This window comes from Armigeres subalbatus, unplaced genomic scaffold (assembly GCF_024139115.2).
Source record: "Armigeres subalbatus isolate Guangzhou_Male unplaced genomic scaffold, GZ_Asu_2 Contig12, whole genome shotgun sequence".
NCBI classification, from domain to species: Eukaryota; Metazoa; Arthropoda; class Insecta; order Diptera; family Culicidae; genus Armigeres; species Armigeres subalbatus.
Genome location: NW_026941956.1, coordinates 67,063 through 93,033, shown reverse-complemented (window position 1 = coordinate 93,033; position 25,971 = coordinate 67,063). Strand labels below are relative to the sequence as shown.

At 41.3% G+C, this 25,971-nt stretch overlaps 1 pseudogene; it reads right to left on the bottom strand.

Annotated features, from left to right (window-relative positions):
- Window positions 1–266: 266 nt before the first annotated feature.
- Window positions 267–22,772, bottom strand: LOC134202367 (GILT-like protein 1; annotated as a pseudogene).
- Between the last annotated feature and the right edge of the window lie 3,199 nt (window positions 22,773–25,971).

Below are 25,971 nucleotides of genomic sequence, written 5' to 3'. Positions count from 1 at the left end.
GATGAAGTTTCAGACAACTCAGAACAAGTTACAGAACTAACATTCTGGAATGTTGTGACATATGGACTGGACTCGGACGCTGGGTCCTATGAATTGAAACCACTCTTCGGTTTAAGTAAAATAGTTTTATTTATGAGATTTTTATCCACGTCAAAATCTTCGAAGAAAAACTTTGAACATTGATATTGCACTATCTAGATTTAAAACATCAACTTTACAAAGTTCCTGGACGGAATCATTTCTACCATGTTTGTTAATGCAAACAATCACGAATCTAAATGCCATTTGAAAAGGACGGATGATGAGATCGGTTCGGCGAAGTCGCTTAGAACAGTCGCGTAGCCAGCAGCGACGATGGTCCCAAACCCATCGAGTAACGGTCGAGCTCCACCACCTGGTCCAACACGGCACTGAACCGGGCAGGGTTCAGGTTCTTACAAGCGCAGCACGGAAGTTGTCCGGCAACATTCAGACGTCGCTATCAAAGTCTTGAGAAAATAATTTAGATCATAATAATTTTGCATAAAGTAATTTAAAATCGAGATCTACCTGTCAGAAAGCAACGTGGAACGCTTGCCAGCAGTTCTGCACTTATGTCTCTTCAGCGTAGTTCTTGAGCAGGTTGCTTCCTGGTGCTGTTGGCGCACTGTTCGATCGTTTCCCAGTTAATCTCAAGACTGATCTGCCATACCTTTCCGGGAACTCGCCGCTCTTGAACTGCGCACGCTCCATCAGGCGATTGACGTACTCCATCCAAGCCTTCGCGGTTTTGTTCGTTGATATGAGCTTCCCTCAATGTTGGCCAGGCACAAGCGTGGACCTTGTTGCCTAACCTCGTTCGGTCATGGTGACATTCAGACAAGGTTTCCGAACCCTGCGTCCTGTAACTGGACTTGCCGAATGGAACCAGTCTGAGATCGATGTTGTTGGGGTGCTTGACCGTCGGGTACAGCTGCTCGTTGATGAACTTCGCGCTGTCAGGCACAGCGATTCGTAGTACGTACCGGAACCTGAAATTGAGGAAACATTTTCGTTAGAATGATTTCAAATTTGAGTATTGTTCGAAGGCAGTAGACTCATAAAACCTAAATATTCGTCACAATAAAGCGATTAAAAGACATATGGAAACGTTCGGGGTCTTTATCGGATGCTACGTGAGATGGATCACCTATGAGTTCTAATCCTCATTGATGCATCTTTTCTTCTGCGCATCGTTCTGAAGATAGGCAGAACCAGCGATGAAATCACGTTCTTGATTCGAGAATGTTATTGTTCTGATGGAAACTTGTGGGGTGATTCATCATTCACCGCCAGACGATAAGAGAGGATGATAATGATGATCGTGTTGAATTTTAACATTCATGACGGTACCAGTATCCGCAATCAGTGGTCGAACGCTGTGGCATACTAATTTTGCACTTCAAAGAATCCATGGTGTGATCATGTGTCCATCAGTGCTCAAGAGATACATCTTGGGTAATCATGGCCAGTCAAACGATACTTTACTGTGTAAGCGCGACAGCTATTGACTTACAAATCGGCAGCGTTCTGAATGATTATTCGAATGAAGGTAGATCCTTCCATGGTTGAAGACGCTACCAAGAACGACCATAACGTAACCTGTACGATCACTGCTAAATTAAAAATTATATACGTATTGTAAACGTTTTAAACATGACTTGCAAGCGGATTATGCACCGTAATTACTGATCATTTTTTCCTTTACTTGACATGCGAAATAAGAAAAATCGTTCAAGTCGAGCATTTCGGCTGGTCATAAAGTTCAATAAAAGTTTGTAAAATTCATACTTATCAGTTACAAATTTGGGAATTACAATTTAGTGTCTTCTTTAAATTTTAGAAAAAATGAGAAAACAACCTCAAGTTTCTTATGCATCAAAACCAATCGTCAGACGGCGGTTCAATTATGAGAAAAGATATTTTAGTTACTAGATAAAGATTGTCGCTGTCGTCGCTGTCCGGAACATCTTTTGCTGGTGAGGATAGGGGGAGCTAAATGTCAAGAAGGAAAATCCATACGATTTGACACGATACCAACATGTCCGGACAGCAGAACAAAAGGGAACCGAAGCGACAATCTTTGTCAGACTAAAATATCTTTATTATAATACACTACTGTGAAGTTTTGAAACACCCCTCCTCTATTTTTTGTATACTCAGTATATGCACTGTCACACAATCTTTGAACCACCTCCTAAAACTGTGCGTCATTTTTGAACGACCCTAAATGGAATTATTTTATATATTTGATAATGAGAGATTATCTGTTGTTTCAACAAAAGAATTTAATAATTCAATTTAAATCTACATAATTCTTAGCCCAGCTGTTTTGATTCGAGCCGTGTTTTGCCGATTCGAACCCAGTGTTTTGGTTTGTACCGTGCGTAACAATGTTTGAGAATTTGAGGTTCACCCAACGCTGCCAATGCAACATGCAATGGTGTTCCAGTATACAGAACCGTGACATAACGGTGAGGTTCATTTGAAACCGAAAGTCCATATCGACAGTTCCGTATTGACCCCCTTTGTTGTTGAGCGAAAACACTATCTCATGTCGACGGGGCATGTCGACCTAACATTCACTGAGCCTTGCGACGCAATTTCAACTAAAGCACGCCTCCCCATCATGTGATAACAGAGTGGGTCACATTGTATATACAATAAAGTTACGTTTCCAGCAACAATTGTCAAGCGAACATTTAAAGGCATTGAGGCGAAATAGTTCCTCAGCGATATATGCGAAGGTCATTGATCGCAAAAAAGATTAAGCGCATATTATTAACGTAATTATGGACATTGAGGGAAACATTCTATCGGAAAAGTATAACCTATGGCATTGAGTTGGACGTGTATTGATCGTCTCATTGTACGCCAAAAAGCAATTCGGCCTATGCCTCGATGCCTCTATGCTACACTTTTCTAATTTCAAAGGGTCGCTTTACAGCCTTTCATAAAATACAAGCGCAAACTAAGTACGTTTTAGAACGGAAGAACTATCATATCGTCACAAGAAATCACTATAAAGAAGCACCCATTGTTGCATTATTAAAACATATTTGTGATGAACATTTTTTGGTTTGGGAATTGTTGTCATTGGATTTAGAAAACATTCAGTTCGACCCGCGAAAAAAAGCAGAACAATCAGGTTTTATTTAAAATAGCAGACCCGACGAACTTCGTTTCGCCTGAAATCGATACAAATTTTCACCAATCGCTCAGTAGTTTCCAGGTTAAAGGTTCAGACAGACAGAAATTCATTTTATGATATAGAAGAAGAGAATAGAAGATTCGTGGGATTTAAAGAAAAAGGATTGATGGAATCTGCAAAAAATCAGATTACAATGATATGAAAATACTAATATCATCTTCCAACACTTAGACGATAATTAGAGGCGAAAGTATACAATTGATAGTTCCGTTGGGATACGGTAGGACATGAAGAATGTTTTTATAGAAGTCGATTTGAAAGCAGAGCGGAGGATATTTAGGATGTATATATCGCGACCTTCCTTCTGCCAAACTCCCGTATATAAAGGGGAGGAAGGTATCAGTGTGACTGATATATCTTCGGGCAAAAGGAAGGTGGTTTGATTCTCATATGCCATCGCGTGCGGAAGGGTTTTCTATCGACGAGTACTGTCTCTAAATTTCTAATATGACATCAGCATCTAGTCGAATAGGTTTTATTGCGCAGTTCTGTTTTCTCCATGCATCCGTCTCGTCCCAACTTACTGAGCTGCTCGGAGAGAACAAAGCAGAAAAGGAACCGATGCTGTACCGTCGACCAACAAGTAGAGTTCGTCAACGAGGTTAGTTGAATTAGAACTTATTTCCAGGTCACCAGTTAAAACAATGGTTTACAACACAGAATTGTTGTTGTTGATGTCAGCTACTTCGATGAACCTACGCCGAATGGAATATCCTTTCCCCAGGGACTCGATCCTGGGCCAATCGCTGATCGCCCTGAACGTTGAGGCGCCCTCAGGTCCTCTTCAACTCCAAAAAGCCATCGTGTACGCGGCTTCCGAAGCCTGCTGTTCGTCCGCGTTCGCACAAAATATTATCTTCGCTTGACGTTCTTCGGCATACGAAGAACGTCGTCACCACCGTAGTCTGCCGTGACAAGCTTAATAATATCCAGCCCTTTATACTTGGACACATTCGTGGTTCTCAGCGCCGCCAATACCGTTCTCCTGTTTACCGCGAGTATTGTCCGCGCACGCTCGAACACTCGATAGCTCTCGATCAGCCTCCTTTAACGTCCATGTTTTATGGCCGGCTATAAAAGCCACCGGAATAATCAGTATTATACAGCGCGATATTTGTCTTCGTTTGCAGACTACGGGACTTAAGCTGTTTACAAGTCCGTAATAAGCCCTATTTGCAGCTGCAATACGCTGCTTCACCTCACGGGTAACATCATTATCACACGTCAGTAATGTTCCAAGATACACAATTCTTCTACCACTTCAAATTTTTCACCATCAGCACCATTCACTACCTCAACCAATAATGAACCCACGTTGATTGCCGGCGACCATTTACTTCGTTTTGCTGGTGATTGATCGTGATCAATCCTCGCTGTCTCCTTCTTAAAATCCACAAGCCTATTCCACGGCAGGCGATCAATCCCTGATAATGGTACCCTTCTTTTCAAGCAATCGCTCCTAATCGCTCCTCGAGCGCTATATTAAACATAGATTCGAGAGTGCATCACCTGCTTCAATCCATCTAAGGTAACAATGATGTCGATGTTTCATCCAAACCCTTACACTTGATTTCGATCAATCAACGTTATAGAATCAGCCGTATCGGTTTCGGGAAACCCATGTTCAAGCATAATTTGTTAATAAATAATAAATAATAAAACAACCCGATTCTGTTTTACACGGATTTTTTTACACGGCGTGTAAAAATCTATCTAAACCACACCAAAGTTGCTCCATTTGCATGATTGTCGAGAAATCATAAACTTTTTTACGGATTTTCAAATTTTGAACTGAAAACTTTTTTACGGAACGCATCCTTCGTGTAAAAAAAGAATCGTAATTCATTTCTTCACTGAATCGTACGTGCAAGTTGTACTCCCGGAATTTATCAAGATTTGTCTCAGGGTAACATTTGATCCGTGTTAATCTGCCATCGCAAAACCTGCTTGGTATTTGCCGACAAAGGATATATATGTTGACCAGAATACGGGACATAATTTTGTACGCCGAATTAAGGAGGTTATTCCTCGTAATTGGCGCACTCTAGTCTTGCCTTTCTTAAAGAGAGCGAAATAGCAATCCAACCAGCTAGCAGGCAATTCCTCCTCTTCCATATTTCAACATAATATGGTGCAGAACTCCATAGAGCTGCTCTCTGCATGTGTTGAAAAGTCTCAAGTGTTGCTTCCACCTGGCAGCCACTACGGTTTTATCTGTCAGCAAATTCCCTTCTTGGTCGTTGCACGACGGGAGACCAGGTGGCCTGTCTCACATGAAATTCTTCTCCATTCAGCTCGCCTATGGGTGCACGTCGCCAGCCACGCATCTGCGGAGGGTCCGCAAATCGTTCTCCACCTGATCGATCCACCTTGCTCAATGCACCTCTCCTTCTTGTTCCGTCGGATCATTGTCGAGAACCATTTTCACCCGGATTACTGTACCGTTTTCGCGGTGTGAACGATGGATGGTTCTCCCAACAGCTGATGCAACTCGTGGTTCATTCCTCTTCCACGTCCGTCCGCCATCTACCCAACCATAGATGGTACGCACACTTTCCTTTCAAAAACTCCAGTGCGCGTTGGTCCTCCACGAGCATCGTCGATCTCGTGTCCGTCGAGAACTACCGGTCTAATGTGCGATTTGTAGATAGTCAGTTTGGTACGGCGGCGAACTCTATTCGATCGGAGCGTTTTGCGGAGTCAAAGTACGTACGATTTCCTGCCATGATGCGTCTCCGAATTTGTCTGCTGGTATCGTTATCGGAGGTCACTAGTGAGCCCAGAACGAAAAAATCTTTAACCACCTCGATTTCGTCACCAAACAAACTCGAGTTGGCGGCTTACGTTGTCCTCTCTTGAGCCTCTTCCTATCATGTACTTCGCCCGAGTGTTGTATACTAGTCCAATCCGTTTACTTCGCTTTTCAGTCTGATTGGCTTCCTCCATCCTCTCAAAGTTACGTGCCATGATATCAATGTCGTCGGCGAACAAATAACTGGACGGACTTCGTGAAAATCGTACACTCGTGTCAATCCCTGCCCTTCGTATTACTCCTCCAAAGCGATGTTGAATAGCAACACAAGACCATCACCTTGCCGCTTCTCTGCGCGTTTCGAAGGGACCGAGAATGCTCCTGAAACTCCGAACTAGCATCACGGCTTTGTTGTTTCAAGCCATCGATCTCCTCCTGGTTCCTGGAATTCGGAGCGGAAGTCGCATGTCCCTATGCCCGTGCTCCTAGGGTTCATTCGCTTCGCCACCGTTGTCTGCCACATTCAGGTGCTCTTCGTGATGGTGCCCGCCACCTTTGGATCACCTCACGCTCTGGTTTGTGAAGGTTCCGTTTATGTCCTTACACATATCGGGGTGTACGTGGCTTTCTGCTGGCGCTTTTCCTCGAAAAATCAGTTTTTTCATCACGGAGATGGCGCTGTCTTTTCTCCGCATCGACAGTCATAAAACCTCCGCATACATTCTGCTCCATTTTTCCTGCCCTCTAATCACTTGTTCTTCGCCTCTTTTTCTTCCTGCGGTGGGTTCGTTTTTGGTTGCTCTTGCTTCCTTGTACCGATCTCTATTCGATCGGTGTCGAGCACCAACATCCGGCTTCTGGCAACGTTATTCTCGTCTTCACTCTCTAACATTCCACCTCGACAAACCGTCCTGGATCACCTCTGTGCAGTGCCTACCACCTTCTCGAGCTGTTGTGCTCACCGCTACATGGATCAACTCCATAGATCGTTGAGTGTTAGCTAACGTTGATTGCGCTTATCCGTTCGTCGAGCTTCTGGCGGTACTCAGCGATACTACTTCCGCCGACAATCGCTGGATATTGTAACGCATCGTTCGCTGTGATCTTTCTACGATACAGTTGACAACCGTGATCAATTTTGCTGACAACGAGTAGTGATCGAGGTCCGTGTTCGAACCTTTTTATCTTTATTTAGTGATTTTCTTAATATCTATAGAGTTCATCACTGAGTGTTCGGACCTCTGAATATCAGAACATATGGTCAATCTGGTTCAGTTTCATTGTTGGGTGTCTCCAGGTGTGCTTCGGATATTCTATCGTGGAAAATAGGTGCTTGATGGCCATCCCTTTGGCCATCAGCAAACTAGCCGTGGACGTTGTCAATGTGTAGCAGGTGAGGCTCTCTACCAATTATGGGACAGAAAAGTCCTCTTTACCGACCTGAGCGTTAGCGTTTCCGATAACAATTTTCACGTCAGGTTTTGGACTCTCCATAGGCTTTATCAAGACATGCATAAAACGTGTCCTACACGTCGTCGTTTATCGTTTGTCGGTGCGTAAACGTTGATTGGCTGTAACTGCTTGCCAATCACTACGAAACCAACTCCATGCTCTGCTTTCCACCGCCGCTGTGATAGATGTTATTTTAAATACAATGTTGGTCGTGGGTCCAGGCTCCGGAATTCACGTTCTCCGGATCTGGGACTCGGACTTCTTGAAAAGCAGCCACGTTCCTCCAAATTTCTGCGTTCACGAGCCAGAAGCCTCTCTCTTTTCTTCTGGGCTGGGCTTCAATGCTACCTACCGGGGTCGCGCGCAACTTCGCGTGGTGGGGCTGCCACTTTAGGTATAGCCGACGCGATGCAGCATTTCGTTAATCAGCCGCTGGTACCAGACAGACGCTGTTTGGGCGCACCTCCTGGTGAACAGACTCGAGACGCTCGTACCTTCTCACTAGCTGATGTCAGAAGGACAACAGTATGAGCTGCGACAGCTAATTACACAACCCTTAGTTGGCGGTTTCTTGTCATCGACGACCCGTGAAAGGGTGAGATAGAAATTCACATGGGGACAGAGCTATGTTGGGCGCTCCTTCCTTGATGTCTACCCACCATTTGGCCCAATATTCCACAACATTCATGTTTGCCAAAAACACTGCTCACTAGCGCCGCCTCTTGGAAGAGTTAGCTATCATTATATTGTATTCTGAACAATTTTGCCGAATAAAAATCATTCTGAATTCATTCAAATTCACCTCCTGGAATTCATTCTAATAATTCATCCATGAATTCATTCTGAACTCCTCCAGAAACTCATTCTGAATTCCCTCAGGAGTCATTCTAACTTTCCCAGAATTAATTTAAATTTTCCAGGACTTCATTCTGAATTGCCAAGGACTTCATTCTGGAATTGCCCAGGAATTCATTCCTGAATTCCCCAGAATTCATTCTGAATTCCTCAGAATTCATCGAATTCCCAGAATTCATTCAATTCCGAATTCATTCCAATCCCCAGAATTCATTCCGAGATTCCCCAGGAATTCATTCGAATTCCCCAGGAATTCTTTCAATCCCCAGAATTCTTTCCCATTCCAAATTCTCAATTCCTCGAATTCATCCAGTCCTCCAGGAATTATCCATCTCCAGGAATTCATTTCAATTCTCCCAAGATTTTCGAATCCAGAATTCATTCTGAATTTCATGAGATAGAAATTCAAGAGAAATTCCTGGAGGAACTCCAGCAGTAATTTTGGACAAACTGGAGTTATTTTCTGGAAGAGCTTCAAGAAGAGATTTTTGTAGAGACTAGGAAGGACTCCTGGATGAACTCAAGATAAATTCCTTGAGCACTTCAGGTTGAAAACCGATGAAATCGAAGAATCTTTCAGAAGAGACGACTTACGAGGAATCTGGACAAATTCCTGAAAAAACTGCAGGAGAGAATTCCAGAGGAAACTCTGAGAAGTTTCCCTACAGGCCTAAAGACTAATTTCTTGAAGGCTCAGGAGGAAATCCTGAGAAACATCAAGTATTTTCTGGAGGAACTCCAAGAATTTTTTAGAACTCCTGGAAGATATAGATTAACCACAGGTGGAATTCTGGAGGAACTCCAGGAACAAATTCCTATGATGAACTCAGGATTAATTCTTGAAAGAACTCTTAGAAAAATTGTCGAAAAGACCAGGAAATTCTGGAGGAAATTCTTGAAGGAACTCAGGAGAGTTTCTGAAGAAACTCAGAAGCAAATTCTGTTTGACTCAAAAAGGAACTCTGCTAGAACTCTAGACGAATTCTTGAAGCACTGTGGATGAAATCCTGAAGAATTTAGCAAAGAACTCCAGGATGAAATCAGTGGAGGAACTCCAGGAGAAATTTCTGAGTGGAACTTCAGAAGATTTTTTGGGTAAACTGCAACAAAAGAATTCTTGAAGTAACTCCAGGAAAATTCCTGGCGGAACTCATATAAACTCCTGGAGAATTTAGAATGATTTCCTGGGAGTAATTAAAGGTGAATTTCGGGAGAATTCATTGATGTGATCAAGGTCTATTCCTTTCAGTTTTGTCGCTTCATGCTTGTTCCCTACCGTACGGCTTTCAATCTGTTGATTTTCAAATAATGACTTTGTATTATCTACTCCCTTATACTTTTTCGAGCTACATGTTGCCAAAATTAGTTATACCTTATAACAATCAAATTCAGTCACATTTGAGTTGAGCTTGCAGCAAATTGGTCTGGATTGTGCTAGGAATGTTGAGTAGCACTGACCGATAAAGACGAAAAATCAATCTAAATCCTAAATAAATTCCTGAATCCAAAATCTAAAATGGATGTGCAGTTTTCAGCCTGGCCAGCGACTTGCACGCATCACTTCGTTTCCCCCAGGGACCGTAAATCTTATCTACTGCCAAATCATCCAATTCCAATCCCGTTTCTCAGATAGAAAATTATTGTCATTCCCCATAAAATGTTGGATTGTTTCAATTCGAACGGTTTTCTCAGCAGTGTGGAAATTTGATTTGCAAGCAACATACTGCGACTTAGTAAGTCTTCTAAAAACGTGAACGGAATATTCAGCTGCTTCTCGGCGGCCCAATGCATGGATTACACAATCTGTATGTCGCTAACGAAATCCTGATATTCTACAGATTGTAACTGGAAAGAAGCCTATTGACTAAAACACCTGATAATATCGGGGCAATATTGCGTTCCACGCTTTCTGCGGGGTTGGTGTTTTCAGTGTTAAACACGTACTCCTTTATGAACTGAAAGGCGAATGGTAGTTCGAGAACACGTAATGTTGTCCCTCAACAAATTATCTAGATTGAACTGGGTTTGTAGTTAAACCTTAATCCAGGTTTGATGATTTATGTGATATTCTAAAACCAGATAAAGGATATAGCTATTGTTCCGATGCATGACCAAACTACAGTATTACTGTTTTGATTTTCTTATAAATGAAATACATACATGACAACAATGACACTGCCGATTAACCAACTTCTACAGAATCTCGACACTTCTTCGTCTTGCAAAATCTTGGAAAGAACATCGTGCCGCATGAAGCAGTCGTTGACGAATATACAAATAATCTTCATCCCAAATGACACTTCAGGCAAAATGAGCTATTCGGCCATTATGTATGACCTGTTCGGCCAAATGACTTTCAGCCGAATAGTTTGTTCGACCAAATGACCTATTCGGCCAAATAAATTTCGGCCTAGTGGCCTTCAACCAAATGGTCATTCTCCATTTCTGAATAAAATCATAAAACTTATCTGTGAAATAAATTGAGCGTTGGAGGAACTACTGATGCGTTGATTGGAGAATCTTATGAGAGTTAAAAAGAATTCTAAATGATTCACTGTATATGAATTAATATCACCATTATTCTTCCTATCATGCAGCAGCGTAATGTACTTTATTAGCAGGAATCCATGTGCTTAAATTTCAATAAGTCATTCCTCTCACTTGCATTGCAAGGCATGTGAACCCGTATATGTATATAATTATGTATACATCTACCGTTAGACAAGTATTGATGTACCGGCAAAATCGTGTTTAATGACGATGCTACGGTCATGATTAAATTTCATCACGACTAACGCCTCTTATTAACGAAGCACATGACTAAGGGTATTGTTCATCTTCCCATATTAAACTCATTAGCTTCTATATTCGCTCCGGAGGTTGGGCGAACTTGTCTATCGAAGTTTAGCACTGTCCGAACTTTCTACTAACCAGAAACATCCTATAGTTTCCATGATAACATTTCCACACCAAGTTACCGAGCTTTAGAAATAAAAAGTACCTACTATCTGCAATGCAATGATGCAAGAGCTCCCAAAATTAAAGATCAATCCCCAGGTACTAGAAAGTGGGTCGCGCATTTCAACGAAGGGGCTAAAAGCGGTTCCGCGCCGTCGTCGTCGGCTGTCAGCGCGTTATTTCATTTTCTAATTAGGTGCAGAGAATTACGGCGACAGCACGACGACCAACGGCTGCTTAGTTAGTTCACGGCGCGCAGCTTCACTGATGCAACGACGGCAGCATATGTATGCCGGCGGTAACTAATTCAATGCAGCATGCTAACATTGCATCTCGAAACTGCAATGGGTAAAGTAAATTCATTGATGCGATGATGTAAGCTAATGTGGGAACTCTCTACGGTATTTGGTTTGTCATTTTTCGTAAGGCAAATTTGTCACACGGATGGATTTCGATGAAAATTCTCTCGAATGATGTGATAACGATGAGAAAGGAAAGAAAAGAAAAACTATCTTTTAACAATGTGCGAAGCACCATTCTATAAAATTATCTAATCAGTCTGATTGAAATTGTTATTTTACAAATGCTGTTTCAGTTATCTATTATCTATCTATCTATCTATCTTCTATCTATCTATCTATCTGTCATCTATCTATCCTATATATATAAACTCAATGTTTTGTATGTTTGTATGTATCCCGGGCAGAACATGAACAGAATAACAAAACATGATATGGTTTTGATTGATATAAGAGATAAAAGAACAGGCAATAATATCAAAATTTGCTCGAAATATCATTTGAATAACAAAGATTTGCTCTGGATAAGAACAAACTAATGGCACATGATATTGATCACTTCTTCTAAATAGCATAACAGTCTCCTATGTCTTTTAGTGCAAATATTGATATTGTCGTTTGATCTTTATCTCTTATATCAATCATTCCATATCTCATTTGCATTTCGTCTACTCGGGATGTTTGTATGTATGTTCCAGCATACTTCTGAACCCTTTACCGTTTTAACCAAATTTGGACACATTCTTTTATCTTAAGAGACGACGATAAGGGGTTAGGAATGCTTTTGAAAAGGGGGAGGGGTGGGGAGTGTTGCATTTCGATCAACTCATTATGAACCCTTATTACGATTTCAACCAAATTTGAACACAAATTCTTATCTTAAGGAGGGACGATAGGTTGAGCATGCTCTTTGGAAAAGGGGAGGGTATGGGGGAGGTATTGCTTAATTATCGATCAACGCAGTGTAAATTCTGAACCCTTGGCCGATTTCGACCAAATTTGGAACACAAATTCTTTGTCATGAGACGACGATAGTAATTAAGGATGCTCTTACAAAACAGGGAGGGTAGGGGGGAAGGTATTGTTGTAATCAGTCAACTCAATGAAATCCTGAGCCTCATGACGGTTGAACCAAATTTTATCAAATATGTCTGTCCTGAGGAAGCTTTTGATGGATGTGGTTTAATTTTAAAGGGGGGGTGTGGGAGAGGGTATTGTTTGTTATCGATCAATTCAGCATGACTTCTGAACCCATTTTCGATGTCATTAATTGGAACCATATTATCTGTCTAAGGAAGACATATCAGACTTGGTAGGAGTGCCATAGCTAAAAGGAGAGAGGTACATATATTCATTAAACGAACAGTTAGGTATCCTTTTTATCGCATAGGTCAATTCAAACCACATACGTAAACACGTAATCCCTATCCAAAGGAACTATTATAGTGAGGCTGGAAGGATTTTGGAATGGGAGGGGTGTGAGGTTAGGTATTGTTATCGAGATAATGACCGCAGTGAAAAGATGATTAATGTTTTCCTCTGAATGAGTGGATGTGATTGCTTCTTTAAAAGTAGGCATTTGCGGAATAAGGCAATGGTGGTGTGATCCCTTCTTTAAAAATATGCGTTGCCGGAAAATTGCATCGATGATTTTTCTTCTTTAGAAATGAACGTTTGCCGGAATGAACCTTTCAAACCCACATCTTTTCTTCAAAATCAGTCAATGTTTCAAAAGCCTTCTTTTATCAAATGAAAAGTATGTAAGTAAACACAATTACCCTGTTGACCAATTGGTTTATCATTTTCCAATTGTAAAAAGACTGACAAACCAAACTGGCAATTCCGAGCAAGGCCGAGTACATAAAGCTAGGTAATTTATATAATAAGTAAGTTAAGGCTTTCTGAGACTTCTGAAATTTACCATTACTGAGTCTAATTTTACAGAGCAGTGCTTATAGCCTAATTATGTTGTCGAAGTCCACCGAAATCAAGGACTCAGTGAAACTGGTTTGCGCAAAATTGCCAATTTGTCATTTTACAATACTCTTATGATACAAAGTTCTATCATTTGAGTTCCATTTAACGTGCTTCTTCTCAATGGCTCTAAATTCCAACAGAACCACCTGCTTTTCAACTTAGTTTTATTAGCATTTCGCAAACGATTTACGCATTACAATAAATGGAAAATTTGAAAACCTAGCCCACAGCATTCCTCAACAAATTAAACAGAAAGCTCTGATGATTGAATAGGTGCTAATTGAACGTGTGTCCGAAGGAGGGTTACAAAGATGTAAAACAAACGACTCATGTCGCTAACCGCTACGTGATGTTACCATTTAGGCACAGCACCGCGCTGCGAGACTTTGATGAAGATGGCACAATGTACATCAGTAGACACTACTCAGGCCGGATCTCGTGGGCAGTGACCCTTTGTTGGGAAACCGGATTCTTTCCGTTGTGAATCAACGAAGTCTCAAAACCTTGAAGTTGATTCTTGGATTTTTCGTTGTTACGAAGAGTAGAGCCTGTCGTTCATATTTATAACGCAGATCTGTGGAGTGATACTGACCTGTAATGTGCGTTTTGAATTTAGTCGTTGTTCAAGTTATCGGCGTGACGCCAAACGGATTCAGGCTCGGAAACTGAAGATTGACTGTGGAAATAACCAATAGCATATTCTAGCCACTCTCAGCACACCTCGATGGCACACCTGGAGACACCCAAATGGCGATTGTTTTCAAATCGATCAGGTTTTAATGAGAAGTCAGCATTTCTTTCAGGTTTCTAAGCCAGGTTACCATTTTTGCATTCGTATATCATAAGGCTAACGCGATGATACTTTTATGTCCAGGGAAGATACAATCATCCAAGTGCCTAGACCTGCACTGGAATTGAACCCAGCCACCCTCAGCATGTGTCTGCTTTGTAGCGCGCGTCTTACCGCACGGCTAAGGAGACCCTGGCCTGTGAGGAAATACCGAAGTCTAAAAGCGACTCTTACTATCTGGTGGAATGGAAGATTCGTGCAAGGCTGTCCATCACTACCGCTCTAGGCGTGTCCTCATGCGGCTGAACATAAAAGCGATTGTCGGGCGAGGTCAAGTCCACAACAGCCACAAGATTTGGTACCACACGAAAACCAACAAAAAGGCTGTTTTGCCTTTCCGTATACTAAGTTTACGTAAAGGCTATAGGATCACTCAAAATCGAATTTTTTTGAAAGAACTCAGAGCCCATAGTGTTATATACCAATCGACTCAGCTCGACGAATTGAGGTGATGTCTGTGTGTATTTTTTTTCTTTCTTTTCTTCCTAAGCAATGGAGAGGAATCTCAACAGACATCCTGGGTTGTCCAGGAAGTGCAGGGTTAGGCCACATCCAGCAAACGAGGGAGGCAGGACTGCATCCCCGACCCGCTAAACCCGTTTCCATTGCGCTCAAGCCCATCGTCCCTTCGGTACAACCAGAAAGTAATGCTTCAAAGGGGCCAGTGCATAACGCACCTCGAGGTTAGCTGCGTGTCCTTGCATTATCGAACATCGTGACTCGCTTTTTAGAAGAACACCATGGTATCGTGCCAGCTCATTACCGGCTTTCCAGCTGGCTCTTACCGCCCTATTCCTCGGAGGTGGGAAGGTCGACTTCGCGCCTGCATCCCCTCTGCGACTGGTATCAGAATGATGATGCCCCGCACTAAATTGCCTATTCGCCAGCACACAGAGGAACTTGCCGGCAGGTGCCTACGCTGCCCAGCCTTGACGAGGACCCCTTTCCGTCCTCGGCTCGGATACCGGTTGACCGACGCCGCGAAAGCGACGATACCATGTTGTTCTTCACGCGGCCACTTGTTCGATAAAAGGATCGAGTTCGACCACAGGGACCGGTATGACCATGAAGCCGACTCCAAACCCTTGAAAGCAGCGTTCAATAACTTCATCTTTACATCCTCCGGACTAGGGTTTCGGGGTATTTCCAGACCACATGTGGCAAGCATGTGATCACGCATTAGCGAAAACGCGGGCACACGAACAACACGTGTTCCGCCGTTTCCTCTAAACCTGCACGCCGGACACTCGGGCAGGCCGAGCGTCGAACCGAGTGTGGTACTGTCTGGAAACCATGGCCTAGGGACCTGGGTCAGGTGGAAAGTGATTTTCCCATGGCGCCTCTTGACCCACGCACCTGTCCGGTATCAACCCTGTTCCATCTACCTTAGTTTAACTGTCCCACGCGCTGCCATTCGATTTAGGGCCAACCTGACAGTCCTACGATGCCTCTCGTGCCGCATTTCAAGCACTCTTGCTTCACCGATAACGATGTCAATAGGGCATCATACCGGTGATGACGCAGTCATCGTGCGACGCGTACGTCGCGATCGCAACTCAGGCACATGAGCCTCGTTCTTTCTAATTTCGTTCTGTAGCGGTTAATCGCAGGGCCGTCTAGCTGGCCCCCCTCGTATGGACAGAGCAACGCTAGCAGAAGATTGCGCTTGCTGCATAAACCGCAGAGCTATTGAACTCATCCGGGACAATGCCACGCTGGCGGAGGCACGCTTGCGAGGCGTTATTGACGTGCTACCAAAGGTGAGCTTATCGTCGATCATTACCAAGAGTTTGATGGAGCATTCAGAGGTGACCGTGCAGTTGCCTGCCCTTATACGCTTATTGCTCCGACTTTCGGTGTAACAACAACCACCTCGTCTTGATGGTAAACCAGTTCTAACTTCCTGAACTCATCCACTCCTCACAATTGCGATCGAGTGGGCTGCAGTCAACTCCACCTCTTCGATCGATTCGTAGACCTCCAGCGTAATATCGTCAACGAAGCCGACGATTACCACGCTACCAGACTTCAACCTCAAGACACCGTCGTGATGACGTTCCATAACACCGGACCCAGTATGAACCTTGCGGACTGAGTTATGTCAAGCACTTCGACCCCACTCAGTGTCGTACGGTACTCGATTCTGGAAGTAGCTTCCGAGAATCTTGTCAGGTACTCGGGAATTCAAGACGCAGGAGCGCATCAATAGGTGCCCAACTGGCACTATTGAAAGCATTCCTCACGTCGAGAGTCACTACGCAATGGCGAACTCCCTGCTCTTACGCTGGATAGCTATCTCCGCGGATTTGTAATGACACGATAGCGTCTACGGTCGCTTACCTTTCGGAAGCCAAACTGGTTACTCGATAGGACCATCCGCACCCTCCGTGCGTATCAACAACCTGTTGAGGATGATCTTCTCAGACCTTCCCCGCCGTATCAACAGGGATATTGGTCTATATGCCGGGATCCCCGTGGTTTTTCCCTTTGCGCATAGGACCAAGCTCTGCCTTTTCCATGCTTCAGGAAGACTCCTCGTCCAGACATCTCTGCTGACAGATCTGAGCATCTCAGGAGCCTCAGCGTAGCGCTTGATGGCCAGGTTCGAATACCATCCGGTCCTGGCGCCTTACCTACACTAAGGGACTTGCAATCCCGCAAGTTCCGCCACGTTACTCTTCCCCTCGTGCGCCTGGCAGCTCCACAAAGGGAGGCCAGGGACTTGGATCGTGACGTGGAAGAGCCCAACATGATCCTCTCAGCATCTGTGGGATTCTGTAGGGCCATCGCACGTGTCTTGCCATTACGACCCTAGGGTCACCCCATGGATTCGCGTTGGCACTTTGAGAGCCCTCAAAGCAGGCTTTTTGTATCTAATCTCAGTCTTCAGAGCCGCTTAGCAGCCACAACGCACACCGTCGTTCAACACGCTCTCTTCTTTGTGTGTATGTATGTATGGATGTGTGTGTGTGTATGTGTGTGTGTGTTCCAGGGTCCCTTCTTGAAAAAAATTTGCAAAATCGAAAAAATTTTTTAAAATCTGCTGCAATGCGTTCTAATGAACAAATAAATGTGAATTATGGAATATTGAATCTATCTCCTAAAATTCAATTTTGACCTCTCTTATGTGCTTTTTTGTTACTCTTATGTGTTTTCTTGTTTTATAATACACGCACCATCACCGCTAGGTGGATTATTCTGGGTTTTGATGGGAGTTTCGAAGAGCGACAGATGAAAAAGCCAGGCCAAAATTCAGAATAGTGTTCTGCACGATTCTCTCTATCTCTTTCCACTTGGAAAATAAGAAAACAACAGAAAAGACAGGATAACTGTATGGTACTGGTCCTATTGTTTTCTTTTCTTCAGGTTTGAAAGAGATAGGAGATGTGACGTCACCGTCAATGGTATAGAGAACGATGTAAAACCAAAGATGAGATTTGAGAAAAAAACTCACTAGCATTAGAAACTGGTACGACCTAGAGTGATACGACGAAAAAAATTTTCGGAGGCAGCTATGTAAGAATCGTAGCGCGGAAGCTCTACAAAGGGATCAAAAAATGCGCAAGTAAGCGCACCGGCGCAATTCATGATCAATGAGCCTCCGAATCTGTTGACTTACCAGCTGTTAGTTGAAGAACACTTTTAGTTATTGTTGAATACAAAACGGACCGAAAGGCACACAGAATTTGGATTGAGGATGATGAACAAACAGTGGAGCCACCACGCTAGACGAAGCGATGAAGGCTGTTGAGAGTAAAAATGGCCGAGCCTCTAAAAGTTGGCAGAGGTCGTGCAAAACGAAAAATCCACCGAATGATAGTAATTATTTGGGAGGGAAAAGAAAGACCTTCAAGCTGGCTTGATGACCTCATATGTCCTATCTACAAGAAAGGGTACGACTTGAGTCTGCATTGTAGATGTATATCGATAGTTAGCACAATCGATCGATTGTGCTAACTATCAAGCTACTCTACAACACTCCACAATACCCTACATGTTTACCAATTCTGTTTTGAATGCGCCCGTTTGCGGACGATCAACAACGAGCTGTGGCTATATATGTAATGCTAGAACATGGCTTCCCGGCAAAGCTTATTAAATTGTCCTTGCAACGCTGGATGAATCAAATCGAGAGTCAGAATATCTGACGTTAGATGGATTAAAGGGGCGTTCCTAAGAGACATTTTAAGTTTTATTTCGCCCTAAGAATGGTTTCAAGATCAATTTATAAGATCTAACAATAAAACGAGTAATACACGGCAATCTTCTGATGACCACTATAAGAGTAAGATATTGCCAAGTGGCCCTCTCCAGATAACCACTATAAACCTATTATAAGAGCATTTAGAAACCCTTTAAACCACTTGCAAAAAGGAATTTGGCTGAGCAGCTGTCAAAATGTTGCATTAAAAAAAGAAACAAATCTTTGCAGAAAATAATAACAAAATGGATTGTTGATGAAATTATGATGATGAAAAAATAATATTTATTTCAGGTTGTTTTCGATTGCATTGAAAAGAATGCGCTTGATTTTATGGTCAAATGTTGTGAAAAATGGTTGAACACCGCGCTGGCCATATAACGTAGTTCAGGGAAATAAATCGTAAATATTGATTACCACAACATCTAGGATTCCACTAAACCGATTAGTATTTTGCCCAAGCTTTAATTGATAAATATTTATCGGAAGAAGTATGATAAGCGGTGAAAATTTCGTTAAATCATGCATTTCAGTGATATATTTCACTGACTGAAATGCTTTTCCGTTTTCAATATGGCCATCATGGAATTTGATCAGAAAAATTTTGCTTTTATAAAACACCGTCATAAACTCTTTGCAATACAAACATTCTTATGGGGTAATTCTTTGACCACATTATGACCAAAATGTAGCTTTATTCGAGCGTTGAAAACTGGATTTATTACACTCATCACTACCATGATCTGTTCATATGGTCAATAGGCATTTGACGTTTGACATTTTCAGCAGATTTATGGGAGGTTTATTGATAGCAATAAGAGCGCAATAAACTGAGCAATCAGCTTCGTGATTGCTGTCATAAGTCCGCAATAAGAATTAGATAAATCCAGAAGCATGGAAATTGTTACTTGGGTTGCGCTCTCTGCTATTATATTTAGATTTGGAAGGTGTAATACGAAGAGCAAGTGTCAAAGAAACGACACCATCAACAAAAATCTGCATGCTCCTTGGTTTGTGGATGACATCAACATCATTGGTGTGTAGACCGCAGAGCTAGAGAGAATAGGTCTGATCATAACTCTGTCAAAACTAAGTACCTGGTGGATGGAAGAGAGCAGATGGTCCAAACGGTGTTGGTCCGAGGTAGAGATGGGTGAGATGCGATTTGAGGTTGTTGGCGAAATCATATATCTTGGGGCTCTTGTTACATGTTGATAATGACGTTAGCGCGAGATAAACAAAATCACCGCTGAAAATTTTAAAGCACCCCGTTTCCTTTTCCTGGAGCTCTTAGCTTCCTTTTCGAGAAAACCACGGAGGTTCATGAAAGTTCAGGCAGTACTAAGATTTTCATTTTTATTGGGAGAAGCTCGATATTTACTTTGAACTCTTTTCGCTCTCATAGAAAACATAAACAATGAAAGGAATTTTGGCAAATTTTCACGGATTTTTATTTCATGGAAGTGATGCAACAATTGTCTCTGTTTCAATAATATTATTATTATAACTAATTGGAAATCAGGAAAAAAATATCATTTTATGGACTAATCATTGTTGTAGGCACAGATCTATTAAAACCACTTAGAAATTTTGATTTCTATCAAAGCAACATTCTAATCATGGTGCTTAATGTGACACAGTGACCGGGAGCACGCTACATTTTCATTTGTTCTATAATGAAAATCCTCGATTTCCTGTCCCATGACGGTCACGAAACCGCCAGTAATGGTCTGGTGACACCGTGTGAGGTTCCAATTCATAACTCTCAGAAAGTCTAAGATCTATACGAAAATTAAAGTAACGCTGTATAGAGAATATTCACTTTTAATTATAATACACTGTATTCTACACTCATGCTACTGGTTTCACGTGAATTTTCACTACTTGTAAACCATATTTAAATAACGTGGAATTCCATCGCATACGTCAAAAAATGAACGTTGGGTACAGATGAATTTCATCAATAATTAAAATGGAAAACACTTCAATCTTTATGGATTGTTTTGTGAAAAATGTCAGAATCCGGGATTTTTTTCTTTCTAATTTACAAATGAAAGTAATGATTCCAACACGCAAATAAAACATGCAAATGAAACATATCAATCTTGAATTTTGAATAATATAGTTTATTAACATTAAAAAAAACAATATATTCTCGGTCAATCATTAAAACAGGGTGATAATTTTGTATTTTTCTTGTCTACCAGCAAAATTCTGCGTAGGAGATTCCGAGAATGAAGGTTTCTAAAGTTGCTGCTTGAATTATTGTGTATATTCAATACATACAATGCCATCATAAATACCAGTTCCGAAGTTCAAAGGTTAAACCTGAAACAGTAGGGCACATTTACAATAAGTTTTCAATCATATAGCAAGAACTTATCTTTTGTATATTAAAAAATACGAGATAGGCAGAAAGTAATTATGTTTCAACTATATTGACCAAATAAAATTAATAATAAATAATTTCCTTCATTATAAGATGCTCGCAATATTCAGACGGTTGGTTCACTCACAAACTTTTCTTTCAGCGCCATATTTTTTTCTTCATCTATCATTGCTATGAAAACAATGTTTACGTCAATATGCACAGTTTTTACCTATGGTATCAATCCATATTTATATCTTGCGGCTTAAACGTGGATGGCTAGTAAAATGACAGTCGATGAAACACGTTCAATCCACATGAAAAAGAACGTTGTGTGACGTGTATAATATTTTCATATTATCTATTTAAGCCAGAACTGAGTTTCATTTTCATTGATAGAGGTCTCGCGATATTTGCATTTATTCTCTACACTGCCAAAATATCTATATAAGATATATGTGTCGCCGTTATAAATTTTTGCAATAGCTCCACCTAATATAATCGATAAAGAACCACACATAAATTAAATAATTGCTAATTCGAGACCACATGAAGTTTATTTGGATATATATTTTATAAGTAGTTCGCGTGGAGAATGGTTATGTGTGCTGATATACATCATAAGTTGAATCTATGGATTTTTGCCAATAAATATGTGTGGATTTTTGTGATTTACCGCTTTCATTGAACATAAACAATGAAAGGAATTCCCAAAATTTCAAGGATTTTTATTTCATGAAAACGCATAAAACTATTATAAACAAGCTGTTTCTTCTTCAATAATATTACTTCTAACTCGAAATCCAGGAACAATATAATCATTTTATCGACTGACATCGTTATTTGCACAGATCTTTTAAACTATTCCCATCGAGACTGCTTGTATTGTGACAGGTGACGGGATTCACTACATTTTCATTTGGTCTCTTGAAAATGAAAATGGTTTTCGCTTTCACACGATGATCACGAAACTACCAGTACTGATTTAACAATTTCACTAAAAGTCAATTAAAATTACATGCAACGATTGTCGAAATTGGTAAAGTTTACTGGAATTCTAAGCAAATAAACTATCCATGGATTTATTGAAAAGATTACTCACTGTCGACAAATTCCATAAATGTGAATTAATGTGTAGATTTAATTTGTATAATGAAACTTCCATCACGTACCCTTAACATGCATCATCAACATGGTCCATACATATAAACTATCAAATAACAACAATAAATACCTACCTGTTGAATGTGATGAGAATCACAGATGATGAAAAGAAACCGACCAATTGCATGTAGATGAACCATAAGCATTCTCCCCTCGCAAGAATCGAAATTCAACCCATCTCAATTGTTCAGCTCTCAAGTCTATTGCTTTTGACTCACCGAGCGACCACACGTTCTCACCTCGACGGTTACCGCAGAACTTCTCAATAATTTACCATTGCACCACTTAAAAACGAAACTTCTTTTTCGTCGCTCCAGCGCAGTCCATGATCAAATTCCCGTAGGTGTAGGTACATGAATGCAAACGATGACTCACAATCGTACATTTTGAGAATGACGGAGGCGCTAATTTTACGAACAAAAGAAAGTAAAAATTTAACGACTGTGTTGTTTTCGTAAGCTTGACTTGACTAAAGCGCTGAAACTTAGTCAAAGCAGTATTTCTCGCTAGTAACCATGAGAAAAAGCGCTCCTACCATTCAACTATGCATATGGGGCCACACCTTAACCGCACAATCAATAGATTTACATTCGCCCTCGCTCACCTTTGATTGCGCTTGGCTCGAGACCACGGCCAGGGTCACCAGCAGAGCTATCTTGACCAGCATCGTAGAAGTCGCGGTTCAATCACCTCTTTATCCAAACCCTTTTCCCTCTCGATCGGATCGACCAAAAACTTGACGCACTGCAGCCACACACCGTTTATTCACCGATGGAAATGTACGGAAAGGTAAGAAAATAACAAAGGTGGAAAATAACACAAACTGAAGGTGTGAAATACGCGGACCTGGCAGCTCACCGCTGGAACCGTTGAAACTCTACTGAACCGAAGGTTTGCGCTCTGTCATGTTTTGCTCGATGCTGACGGTCAACCGCGTTCGGTCTACGGACGAGCGGGCAAACTAATACAACTATGATGATGGTTGTATTCAAACAGGTTTCGCAAACGCAATCTCGCTGCACGTTTCTTCTAACTGATCTGCCAGAAAACGGTAAACTTCGTTGTGGGTGTTTTTTTCAGCCGCGATCATTACGATGAAACGCTCACCGATGTTTCAATTAACCCCACGTTCCCTCGATGCAAGTCACGGTGAATGCCAAGTAGCGCAAGCGTCTACCGAGTGCTGGGAATAATTTATTCACACGTGCATGTTGCCATTCCTATCAATCTGATAGTAAGCAAGAAAGTGGTCTAAACTAAAGACACTATAAACAAAGACGGAAATGTTCCAATTGGAATTCAAATTTACTGTCAGTGCTATTCAATCGAGCAGAAGACCTGTCATTCAAAAATCACGAACATTTGGTAAGGGCTAATTAACTTCCAAATAAAATGTTTAAATTATTGTTGTAATATTTTTGGATCAATGTACCCTAATAAACCCCTACAAATAATAGAAAATGACTCTCAACTTGTTTATATTTTATTTGCTATCTGATTTGCGTGGTATAAGCGTACTAATCATTTTTTTAATTGGGAAAATCACTTACACCAATTTGAAAACTTTATGCAATATGAGGTGTTGCGCATTCAGGGTTGCCTGTCGAATTATTTGCTCAGGATCAGATTTCGCGTCTTTATATAGTGTCTTTAGTCTAAACACATGCCAACTGATTCTAGGCGTAGGCAACAGACTCAGAAATAGCAAAAGAAGTCTTTGCGCTAATCATATTATCTACAGAAAATCATTACTATCCAGACTTACATCTCAGAAAACATACAGCATTTACAGAACATCAACTTAGGAAGATTCATTGATTCATTCATCCATGATGAAAAAGCACAACAAGGAAAAATATATTTGCCAATTCCTACTAATAAGTATGCTAATGAAAATCGTTTATCACTTCATAATGCACTAGTTCATTCAAATTACTGCCAGCAATACTATCAGATATAAAATGTACAGACCTAGTACAAACGGGCATTCGGTAGAACAGTATGAGAAGACAGAAGCGCATCACGCAAGTTTCAAACTACGACCTTGTTCAACCAACAAACCGTCGTAGTTAGGTATATATAAATACCCTCGAACAAACAAATAATCTACAATGATTAATCGTAATGTTAGTCATCAATTAGCGTATTTGTTGTGCAAATCATTTGTTATACCAGAACATAGCTTATTGATAATTTTGAAACAAATCCATAAATATTCTTTGAATTTGGTATTTATTCCAACCATAAAACAGAAGTTACCAGACTACACTTGCTCAATTAGCCTGGGAGGTGAAATAGTTCAAAAAATATAAAGCTCTTTTATTGGAACGTATTCAACCGTCTAAGACGAATGAAGTACTCTCCATTTAATTCTTACGCGAGGTCGAGTACGAGACACTGAAGACTACACGTTGTGGTCGAAATACGTTCTGAAAAGATTCGAAAATTAAATAGTGGAATTAAATGGAGTACTTACTTCTTAGACAGTTGAAATGTTTGATGGAAATGCTTCTAAATTCTCCCAGACAGGCTCATCTTTCGCTTCATGGTTTGTCACGCTCCTATGTGCGCTCGATAACATGGAATCTAATTGTTTTTGCTCCAAACTGATTTTTGACAAGAATAGACAATCGTGAGCATTTAGATAAATCGGACTGGATCATTTTGGTCCAGATTTATAGAATTATTGCTCATTTCTCGTCTACTGCTACAAATAGTGTGTGCTACTCAATTTATTTGCACTCGTAAAGATAAAACGTAACCGTATTATTCCTGAAAAGTGGAAAAGACAGCTTCGCCAATATATCCATATCACTGGGAGTGTCTTCCTATCAGTTGTTATAAATTAAACAACGTGGATCTATCTTAAGACAAGTTTGGTATTATTCCATATAATACCACTACGTTACACGAATATCCCTATTACAAACCGACCTTATCAGTATTTCATTTTATAAAATGAAAATATAAATGTTGGAGAACCGCATCTCCGCTCAATAATAGAAGACCGATTCTCCGCTTGCGTCTCTTACGAAAGCAATATGTGAACAATCTGCAGAAGGAAAGGTAATACAGTTTTCTAGACCGCTCCAAAAATTCTGGGGTTTTCGTTGTTTCGAGCACAAAATATGAGCGAGTGCGTCGTGCTTAGAGATAGATTTCCTAACTCAATTGACAACGCACCTGAACTCCCCACGACAGTCGACACTCGATATAGTGGCAAATCAGGAATGGAAATCCTATATAGGCCAGTAAGGAGGCGGAACGAATATCCTCCTCCATACTGAAGAGAAGCAGAATGGCAGACTGCGGAGCTCCGCAGACGCATGCCCTCACTGAAGCGACTACAAAGCTTGCCTGAAGGATGCTAGTGCCAAGCCGGAACCGCAAAAAAGAAGGCTACTGAGATCCGCCGGGAGGAGATCAGCAGGTTGCCGACCCTAACAAACGGCGGAAAACAGTTTCTCCACCACAAAGAATTACCGAAAGCCTCAAAAGCTGCGACAGAGGAAGCCAGTACCGGCGGCAAAAAGGAATTGCACGTGGAGTGACATATCGTGCGCTAAGGGTGACATATCGAAGGCGACAATTGATGATCTGGAATCTTACCGTCGTCATCTTAGTACAGCCACAACATCTGCAGCACATCAGGGACAGCGTCAACAAATTTCACAATCCAAATTTTCAAAAGTAACGACTCATTTCGACGAGAAGAGGTAAATATTTTCAAACAATACTTCCAAAACTTCTTCACAAAACAGGACGACTGAAATTTTGATATATTGTCAAAATTTCAATCGCATAAGCCAAAAAATTAAGGAAATTCATAATAACATTTTAAGCTCGTCCTTTTCGGTTATTTGGCG